A 12,067-nucleotide genomic window follows, 5' to 3' on the forward strand; every position below is an offset into this window, starting at 1 on the left:
ATTGTTCATTTTATGGTATAAATAGTTATACAAAGTAATATTTTTATGTTACTAAAAAACAATATTGTTTTATGTATTTTTTTTTAAGAATAACGAGTTGTTTTATTATACAAACCAGTGTCAAATGTAAAAAAGAAAATTATGGTTGAATCCTTATTATTTGCAACATCATGACACTCATATGAATTCTTATAATTATAAATATATATTTTATTAAAGCAAAAATCTAACATGTTATAATTTTAATTAAATGTTAAAAATAACTAACTACAAATATGTTCATGTTTCGTCTTTAAGACGGTAACTTCGTTCAATAATATATCATGTAATATGCAAACGATTAATCTATTTCTTTATGTTTGATAAAATATTTATATGCTCAGACGACGTACTATAACAAACACACACACACACACACACATATATATATATATATATATATATATATATATATATATATATTAGGAAATGTTTGTTGCTTTTATATGATCAAAGAGTTTAGTTCAAAGACAAGTCACATCAAATTGTATCTTGGATGAAAAATTAAAGTTGTTTTTCTTCAATAACTTCTTGATACAAAGCATTTCAACTCTGGCTCGACTATTTGTCATGTACGTGTATACTTTTTATCGTATGTTGGTGCAAAAGACAATGTTACATAAAGAGATGAATATTATCAATGATCTAGGAAATTGCATGTAGAAGGGTAATTAAAGTTGCATTGAGTGCTTTAATGCAATGTCATATTCAAGTTTGCCAAACTTAGAAAGGACATTCAAAAGAGTTAAAACTGATTAACAACCAGAAATTTCTCAACAATTATACAGTGCCTACATAAAGCCAACTTGTAAGAACATGAGAGAGATCTCTCATGCATACAACATAAGCTTTGTCAAATCTCTAGATCCGAAAAAAGCTTTAAGAATAACACTTTGAGGATTCATGTAGTTAACTAGGAGAGAGTGTTTAATCTTCTATTCATTGAAAGACACAATCCCTCGCTAAAGAGTAAGATTTGCGATTTGGTTATCATACTCTCACACAACTTCATAGCTTAGAATGACTATTAAGAAATAACACTTAATTGAGTCAGGAATGTCTTGAAAATGAATACTTGGTTGAGTCAGGAGTGACTTTGGAAAGAATACTTAGTTGAGTCAGGAGTGGTTCGAGAAATAATACTCAATTGGGTCAACCAGGGGTTGCTGAGACTTGAAAGAATACTTGTTAAGTTATGAGTGACTTGTGGAAAGAATACTCAATGGATTAGCCAAGAATGACTATGAGCACAAAGAATACCCAAAGCATACTTTCCAACATTAATATGTTTAGTAAAACTCTGAAACTCGATCTATTGATTAAGAATTGAATGTAATATGTTGCAACAAATGAACCAATATAAATTGTTGTGTATTTTCATTTTTCCTTATTCTCATTTATGTTATTATTATTTGTACCAACTCAAAAATGAAAACTCCTTTTGAAATACATGTTTAAAATACATTAGTTCACTAAATTAGTTAAGATGTAAAGTTGCATCTATTATACTATATCAGACGCAATCTGCCTGATCACTTGGCAAAAAAATCATTGTCTGATCAATCATTATCCAACAATATTTTTAAAAAGATTTTAAATATAATTAAAATACAATTTGGTAATTCTTTGTTGTGTTTTCCTGATTTTTACATATTTCATGTTATCCCATATTGGAATGACTTTTCATTTTAGACTTTTTTTCTTGCATTAATCAACATAGGACTTAGATTTTCTCCAATAATATATAGAATGATAATATTTTTACAACTACCAAATAATGAGAATTCAAAGTCAAATTTGCTCAACAAATAGCTCGAGCTGAGTTGGCTTCTTTAAGTTGTTTCATTAATATTGTATTACTCGTTCCTAGATTAGATTGTTATTCCATAAAACCTTTGTTATGAACACGTGGAGAAATCTATGATTGGTTAGCACTCTTTAAGGTTGATACCTATGTCTTTTTCCATATATTATGATGTTATGCTTACTCTTGATGCTAGAGGCACTTATACTACATGCCTAATACGTAAATTTTGGAATGACTAAATTTAAATGTTTTTTATATATCTACTACATTTGAATGCTTTATTGATCTATTTGTTTAAGTTTATAGGGTTATAAATTTAAAGTTTAGAGCTTCTAATGTTGAAATTAGTACATTTATGCAACATTAGTACAACTTAAAACAATTTTCCTTAGTATTCCATTCTTTCTGAACAAAAAGTCATGCTTAAAAATCACTTGGTCTTTAAATGAATTCCAATTGTTGTTTACATTTTCTTTTATTTTAATGAGGATTTCTTTTAACACTAACTTATTGTAATCGCCTTCACTTTACCTACATACTTTTTGTTGAAATATATAATAATATCCACGATGCATATGATTATTTGATGTTGCATCTCCAAATACATTCGATTAAGATCGATTAAGAGAACAATGTGTAATTATGCTCGAGACAGGATTGTAAAATCTATTCATTATACTATTGGAATAACATTGATGATACTATTGGAATAACATTGATGATGTTTCCACTCTAAGAAAAAAAAGAATAAAAAGTGCTTGTAGAATTATTTTATTAAAGAAAATAATTTAAATATAATGAAACTTTTCTAAGGTTACACATAATTAAACTTTTCTATATTTTTTAATGACAAATAACGGGTAGAAATAATTAAAATTAATACAAAATAAAAATAAAAAACACTTTCACATAATTATGTGAAACATATTAAAAGAAAATTATTTTGGCAACATTCCATAGGAGGTTTAACATTCACATGGTGTTATACATGTTTTAATTAATTTTCTCAAAAAAGGACACTCTTCGAATTAAATTGTGAACATTTCACACAAAATCAATATCATTTTATTTGTTGATAAGAAGAAAAAGAGGTATAGGAATTTTGAACGTCCTTCAAATCTCGTTTATGATAATTTTCTAACAAATTTTCATAAACAAAATAAATAGTAGTGAAAATTTTAATTTTAAATAAATAGTACTAGAAGAAAATCATCAAATAAAAACTAATTTTAGAGATAAAAAATAATTAGTTGTTATATTGACTAAATTAGATATTATTTTAGAGACTAAAAAAAATATTGGTATCTAAATTAGTTTTTATTACTGATAAATAGTTTCTAAAGTGATATCTAATTAACTATCAAAGTTTTAGCTACCAATTATTTCGAATATAAAGTTAGTAGCTAAAACCTTTGTAGTTAAATACCAATTTTTTAGATTATAAAGTTAGTAGTTAAATACCAAATTAGAAAATATTATTAATAATAGAAACTGTTGGAGATCCCACATCGACTAGAGATTAGAGTATTTCATTGTATATAAGTGAGTGCAATCCTCAACCCTATGAACCGGTTTTATGGTGTTGAGTTAGGCTTAAAGTCCACTTTGTAATAGAAACTATCAAAGTTTTAGCTACCAATTATTTGGATTATAAAGTTAGTAGTTAAAACCTTTGTAGTTAAATACCAATTATTTAGATTATAAAGTTAGTAGTTAAATACCAAATTAAAAAAAAATACTATTAATAATAGAAACTAATTTAGATATCAATAATTTTTTTAGTCTCTAAAATAATATATAATTTAGTCAATGTAACAACTATATTGGTCGGACGTGCTCGGGTCCTCGACCCAAGCACTTAAGTGTAGTAGCTCAGTTAGACGGGCCAATTTGAGAGATACCTAGCTCGACCTAAGGTGAATAACGGGATGACTAAAAACAAAACCACATGGTCAATAACTAAAGTAGTTAAGTGTACATATATTTTTTATGTAAATAAAAGTTATTAGGAATAATGTTGCATTGTACTTGAAAACTAAAGGTGCACATTAACGAAATATTCTTGCTGTTGAAATTATATTCTTGTTGTTGACAATTGTTGAAGGAATGTCTATAAAAAGGGTTTGAGACCCTGAGTAAAGGTAAACTTTTAAGAGAACTCTACACAGATACAAATTTTATAATTTGAATGCTCTCACTGACTTGATCGTTGGAGTGTGATCAATAGGTGGAGCACCCTTCTTCACAAAGCATCTATATCTCGGTTCAATACACCAAACAACGTCGTTTTAACCCGAAGCTCACTATCAAGTCCGACCAAAGTCAACAACAACTAATTCTTTATTGTCTATAAATTTGACTTTTATTTAATGATTTTATATATATATATATATATATATATATATAAAGATGAAACAAAAATAAAATATACCTCCCTATATTTAACAAATACACTCTTTTATTAGAGCGGTTAAACCGTGTTAACACTTTGAATTGGATTCGAGCTGGAATAATGAGTCGAAAAATAACAAATATAGACTAACTATAACAAAAAAACAAATCTTATTCACTTATAAACTCACTCATGGTAATCCATATAATTCATTAAATTCAATAAAAAAAATCAAATTTAGAAAGAAATAAGGAATGGTATTTTAACAATGGTTTCATCCGCTTAATATCCATAAAAGTTATTATTTTATCATAATATAATAATGTATTCCAAAAAATATTATAAAATGATTACCTTTTATTATTAGAGTGTCGAAAAACTTTATTCAATAAAAAAAGTGTCTTTCTTATGAAACAACATCAAATCTTAAGTTTTTCTCTTTTTAGAAGTATTGTGGGGGTCACAGTATAGAAAAAAAAAAGTATACGACAAAACAATTAGTTTTAGTTTTTTGTTATTGCTTAACACTATTTCTAATGTTTTATTAAAAATGAAGAGGATGAACTTATTATAAGTTTATTTGATGAAAATTCGAATTGTTCAATATAGATGTACCAAGAACTCTAATATGATAAATTTGTTTTTTCTATTACTTTTTAGCATTTTGTAAAGTTGATGGAAGAAAAAACAAGACTTATATTTTGAAATTCTTAAAAAATGAGTGATAATTATTATTTAGTCTAACAATATTTATGATAAAAGATGGTAGATTAGAATAAGTTGATTTGAATATTGGGAAGTGAGTTGTTTTGAAATCTCTTCCTATGAGAGAATTTAATGAAGTTGATAAGCAAAATTATATAAGGAAGCATAAAAGTCAAAAATGGAATGAAAAAGAAGGAAAAGGAAAGTGAAAACCACATGCATGTTTGAGTGTTGGAAGGAGAAAGCAAAAGGCACCAGTTATTTTGATTGATGTAAAGGTGAAAAGATTAGTTGTGATCGAGTCTATGCCCTACAACACTTTTTTATTTCTCCATTGGTGTCAAAAGAAATGCTTTCTTTTTTTCCTCTTTATCTTTTTCTACTCTTCAATCATAGTGCAATTGATTGCAAAATCATTCTTCTCACTGCAATCTTTTCTTCTTTTTTCTGAGTCTGTGTTGCTGCCCATAGTTATTGCTTAGGACTTTGCACCATCTCCTTGGCTTTATTATCACTGCCAAACAGGAATAAAACCAAAAATATTCAACTAATTAATAAACTCAATTTTAAGATATCTCTCATTCAAGTATCATATTCTAAATAAATAAAAATAAGTACCTCTTATAAATCACTCTAGTATATTATTACAAAGTGGACTATGTCTAACTCGACCCATAAAATCAGCTTATGAGATTGAGAAGTTGCACCCACTTATACACACCTCCCTCACGTCGAGACTGTCAATTCGTGCAGGAGACTATATATTATGGTGGTTCGATAGTGGGTGACATGATAGGCGCAACATAAACACTCGCTAAGATAAGTTCAAAATAGTTCTGATACCATATTACGAAGTGGACTTTAAACTAACTAAACCCCATCAAACTGACTCGTAAGGTTGAGGTTCGCATCCACTTATATACTATGAAAGACTTTAATCTCTAGTTGATGTGAGATCTCCAACATAAAGTGTGGTTCCTATTATTGATAAGAATTTATAAAATAATTTCTAAATTTAAATCTAAATTAGTTATCTAAACTTTAAAGACTAATATTTTAATTTTTAAATTAATTTATATAAATATTAATAGAGATTAATTTAGAATATAATTATAAAATATAAAGTAGTTAAAATTTGATGGCTAATATTTAAATATTAATTTAAAAATTATTTATAATTTTTTATTAATAATAAAAATTACTTTAATAATTTTTTTTAGTTTATAAAATTATCTTTAATTTAATTAAATAGTAAATAACCATTTTTTCTAAAATTAGTTTTTATTAGGAATGTAGGAATGGTGTATTGCTTTCTATTTTATAACATTTTCTAATAATTTATATGTTTTTTAAACAACATTCGAGATTCCTAGTAACCTAAGGGAAACAAACAATAGAAATAATAATTTAAATAAAGTGTAAATTAATTAATTTTTAATAAAAAATAGGCGAGATATAGATGAATAAATAGAGTGAGTTGAGAACCATAATAAAAAAAAGTATCATTATTAATTTTTGTTTGTTCCTTCTTGAAAACAACCCATGCATGAGTAGGGCATGATGCTGAAAGCCATGGAAGATTCACGTGTTCTCAAATTAAACGAGTAATATAATCAATATGATAAATTCATAATAACTCATAAAAGTAAAAATATAATATTTTATTTTAATTTTTTATTATTATTAATTTTATTATCACTGTTATTAACATTCTATTACGAAAGAAAATCGAAATCAAGTTCTATAAGTACATGATATAATTATTTTTATTTAAATATACATAATGGTCCGTATATTATTAAAAATCAAGTTTACATATAGAAGAAATTCATAGATAATGTTATAAATCCGTCGCAAAAATCTCATTAATACATAATATAATTTTTTTTATATAAATATATTTAGTGGTTCTCATATTGTTAAAAATCAATTTTACACCAAAAAAAAAAATATGTAATGTCTTAAATCAGTCGCAAATTAACTATTATCTATAAATAAAGTATTATTATTTTTATTAATATTATTAACAATAGAGAGAAACAAACTCAAATATAATGAATAAACATAAAATCGTAATCACTACTACTTTATTAAATCAAATTCACATATTGTTTTCTAATTTTTTATATATTTATTTTAATTTACTTAATTTCATTTCTTGTAATTAAATAAACTTTGTTCCTACTTCAAGTCAGATAAATATCATTGGTAGATTAGAGAAAGAAGAAGTATATAAATCGTCATTGACCTTGACTTCTTAACAATATAAGACTATATTGAAAATACTAGAATACTCCAATAAAAAAAGAATGGATTCTAAGAGCTTGAATTCCCTCTAACTTTTCATAATCATAAATTTTTTTATACTTGAGAATACATAAAAATAAAAATAAAATTAAAATACATCAAACAATGATTAAGGAATTTGAATTTGTCATGTTCCTTATGGAGTTTAATTAAGGAAGGATATGTTGAGTCCAAGTATTGAAGCCATAATGATTAAGCAATCCATTTCAGTAACTGGTAATAGAAAAACATCCAATACCATGTCAGTTTAATGGACATAAGATTATAATTTACAAAATTATACAATAAATCAATCAAAATATTCTTGATGTGATCTTTAAAAGAAATGAGAGAGTTTACTTAAATTTTGTTCAATTTGCTCAAAGGTATAATAGTAGTGGGGATACAGGGTATTTATTTCACAGTTGATAAAAAAATTATGCAACAACAAAAATTAAAAGAAAAAAAAAAGTTCTGTTTTAAGTACAAAGTATAAAAAAATTAAAAGTTTCTATTATTATGTATCATGATTTTAGCCTATTATTATTATTATTATATATGATTATAATTATTCTCATTATTACTTATATACTTTATTTATTTATTTATTTATTATTATTATCATAAATTTATAGCATTATATTGTGTTTACATTTAATTATCCCTTAAATATGCATAAAATAAAAAAATTGAAGTGTATTATAAGTATTTATTTATGGACATTATTTATCAATGTTTAAAGGTTTTATTTAATCTAGCTTAGTTAAAAAATAAGTAAAATATGGTTAGTTTTTTTAAAAAAAAATGTCCAAATGATTATACTTACATTTCACAAATCATGCCAATCTCCTTTGTTAAACATTTATAAAAATTCCTCTTCCCTATATCATATTTATAAAAAACATAAATCATATACATATAAAAAAAACATAAATTTTATTTAAATAAAAATTAATATAATATATATTTTTTAAATCATCAATCATTTTATCATGGTGCTAAAGATAATAGACACATTCTTTATTGTATTTTTTTTAAAGTTATGTATATCACACAATCGATGTGACATGTTCGGGTTGAAACATTTTTAAAACCTCTCATATTATTTATTTATGTTGCCGATAAAAAAAAAAGTTACTCTATCATTTTTGCAGTATTGTTTTTGAAATAAAAAGCATAATTAAACTAAAAATATTTAAAAATTAACATTTATTTACACATGAAGTAGTTTTAGGTTGTATATGAAGATGTAAACTCTTTTTAGTTATTTTTATTTGGAAAAATATATTGTATCTTTTAGATTATTATTGATGTTGTATTGTGGGATGTGCATTATTGTGAAAGAAGGTGAGAGAGAAGAAAAGTGAGAAATGGTAGAGAAGTTGTTAGGGGATTAGAAAGGAATATTTGGAAGGATGAAAAGGAATTAAGAAAGTTACAAAGGAATTTGAAATTATTGGGTTTAGAATGACAAATATGTGGAAGCAAACAAACAAGCCTTTAGGCCCTCTTTCTTGGTCTCTCTATGTGTCTAAGTGTCCCTTCACAAAGGTCAATGCCTCCATTATTCACCATCAACTTCAAAACTTTGCTTAATCACACTATTACACCCACCCTTCATTCATTGCCAATCATAAAATTACTTAATTTTGCTATCCAAATTTCATCAATTACCATCATTGCATTCACACGTGTCACATCACAATTTCACACCATTTTAAGCTTCTTAGATTTTATGCATATGGGTTAATTCAAAAGGAAATAAAACATTGAAATTAGAGTATCTACTTGCGTGTGCTATTAGTGCTGCCATTAAATTTTGGGAATAGTTTAACAAAAGATATGATAATTACGTCTTTGTAACCTATACCACAAAATTCAAAACTTGTGAAAAGACTAACTAAACCCTTCCTCACTTCAATAACTCCCTCATGCCCAATATTATACAAAAGCTTTTTCTTTTCTTTTTTTTCTAGTTGGTCGACATCAATTTTACAAAATATTAATATTAAATACGGTATATTGTTGGGTACGAAGTTATGACAAATTGAGTTGGACTGACTAAACATAATGTTAGTAAATGAGCTTAATCATTGTATCCTTTATAATTTCTATTTAAAAATATCATTGTACTTGTAATTGGTGTGAAACAGTAAATAAATAAAACTTAATAGTTGCCTGTGTGAATGTAGGTTGCAGTTGGCGACCGAATCACGTTAAATCTTGTGTTGTTTATTTTTCTGAAGTTGATTAGTGATCGTGTGTTGCTTCCGTATGAATTTTTTCCATCATATATTTCACGAATTTATATATTTTTTATTAATAAAAAATTAATTAAATTTTAAAAAAACATTTGAGGGATGCTTTAATCTTTATACACAACAAAAAAAAATGAGACTTGACCTTCAAGCCGCACCCACAAAAATTTACAATACATCAATTTGAGTAAAAGATCTATTTACATGGTTTGACTTGTACAAAATCAACTAATGTCGTAAATACAAAAAATTTCAACACCATGATTCTTATAATAAAGAATATGACTTTTTTACTCTTGTTAATGTGAAATCAAGAATCTCAAGTCCAGTGAGATTAATAGTACATAAAAAAAAATTCACAAACTCTCATAATGTTAAAGTTTTAGATTAAAGACACAATAAAGATATTTATATATAAAATAACTCATTACTTGAAACTCAACGAATTTATGTCTATCAGGTTAGCTATCGGCTCTCACCGATATATCCATTTAAAAAATATAATTATATAAATTAATTATAGTTTTATCAATTTTGAATATTAGAAGTTGAATTCACATGCATGTGTCAAAATCAAGTATTGCATAAATGTATCTCTAGTGAAATTAATCTACTTAATCTTTAGTTATGAAAAAAGAAAACACAAGGAAGAAGTGCTTCTTCAATGTCTCACGACATTTTTGGTACTCCGAAAGTGATTCTACACGGAAAAAGCATTAGATTGAGGAGCATATAGTTAACATAAGAATTCAACCCTAATAAATGCAATTATGATAAATATTAATCAAAGAGAAAATTGCACACAAAACTCCTTCTTGAATACTGAAAGGGATATATAAGCATAATTAAAGCCCCAATAGTCAACTTTTTTTTTTTAAAAAGTTTTTCTTTATAAAGTACATCCATTTATTCTAGCTTAATTAAAGTTTGGTTAGGTTAAGTAAGAACATATGCTACAAAATCCGTATGAATGTCTGTGTCAGCATTAAGTATCACGCAAAATATATACAAGAAATTTTCATAATGCACAAGCTAGAAACCAAGCCTTTATTTTTCACTTTAGTTTAATTTCTATGAACTCATCACGTAAAAAAATTTCACACTCTGAATTAATAAAAAAAAATCATGATATACATTAGGATGAATTTTATGTAGGTAGTCTTCTTACATTGGTACGATCCAAATTCAATAAAATAAATTATTTGTAATCATATAATGAACTAATTTTAACTTTTTAATCTAATTTAAATAGTATATTTTTTTTTTTACGTCAGGATGAGATAATAACTCATATCGGCGAAACAATTGAATTCTTCTATTTGGTTGCACTTTTTTTCCTCTATCTTTTCTTACCTTCGAGCTTCGACTCTCGGTCGAGAGCGCATTGACAAAAGGTTCTCTGTCGTTCAAGTGAGTATTCAGTATTTGAGTGTAATTAATGTTATAATAATGATATACATTTGTCTTGGTTATTGCGTCTATTTATACTCTTGGACCTAAATTAAGGTGCATGTCACAATTAACTTTTGTATTACCCAATTTACGTATGGTTTAATTATTGTTAGTACACACTCTAATTAATTCATTCAAACCTATGTTGTTCGGTCGGTACTGGGTATCGACATGTTCTGAAACTTTTTGACCCCTATTGGTACTTATTTATAATTGAGATTAAAAATCAAGACTATTATATATATATAAGATAAATTTAAATTAATTTATTTGTTATAATTTTTTTATTATATAACTAAGATGCTTTTAAGATTAAATTGTTAATTTTTGAAGAGGATATCATGGCTAACTATATAGAGGTTTTACATAAGGATAGAAATGTAATTTGATACTTTTAATTGAAGTTTTTTTTTCATGTATTATTTTTTCTCACAATTATTACTTTGTTTATAAAACTTTTTTCTCATTTTTTTTATGATATATATATATATATATATATATATATATATATATATATGACAATATGAACACTTATGTTTACTTTGTACGTCTGTCAATTTTCAATATAATAACTTAATGATTGTTTTTTGAAATTTTCTTATTTCTTTTAATATTAGTATTTAAAAAAACAAAAGAATAACATATGTGATAATTAAAACACATTGACCCTTTTAGATTCTTAATTGAACTTAATAACTTGTTAGCAACTTATTAACCAGTGTGTGAAAATACATGTGGGTAACAATCGTACGAAGTATCTGGAATAAAAGAAATGGAGTGTTTTTTAAAAGAAGGAGAGTGGATCCGGATGAAATCTTTACTTTGGTACAACTATAAGTATGGTCATGGATGAAGAAGAAAGTAATAGATTTCACATTTACTTATTCTGATTGAGTAATGTATCCTTTAAATTGCCTGCATTCTTTAAGTTAGTAGGTTAGGTTTACACAAGACCTTCTAAGCTTAAGTTGTTGTTCTGTATGTCCTAAATAGGTGCTATTGAGGGGGTTTTCTTTGTTTGATAATAGGTGGTTAGTAGTAGAGAATAAAAAGAAGGCTTAAGAGTGAGGATGGAATATGATAGAATGGAAAACACAACAACGGAGACAACAAAATTCATATTTGTGA

This window comes from Phaseolus vulgaris, chromosome 4 (genome assembly GCF_000499845.2).
Source record: "Phaseolus vulgaris cultivar G19833 chromosome 4, P. vulgaris v2.0, whole genome shotgun sequence".
In the NCBI taxonomy this organism is placed as follows: domain Eukaryota; kingdom Viridiplantae; phylum Streptophyta; class Magnoliopsida; order Fabales; family Fabaceae; genus Phaseolus; species Phaseolus vulgaris.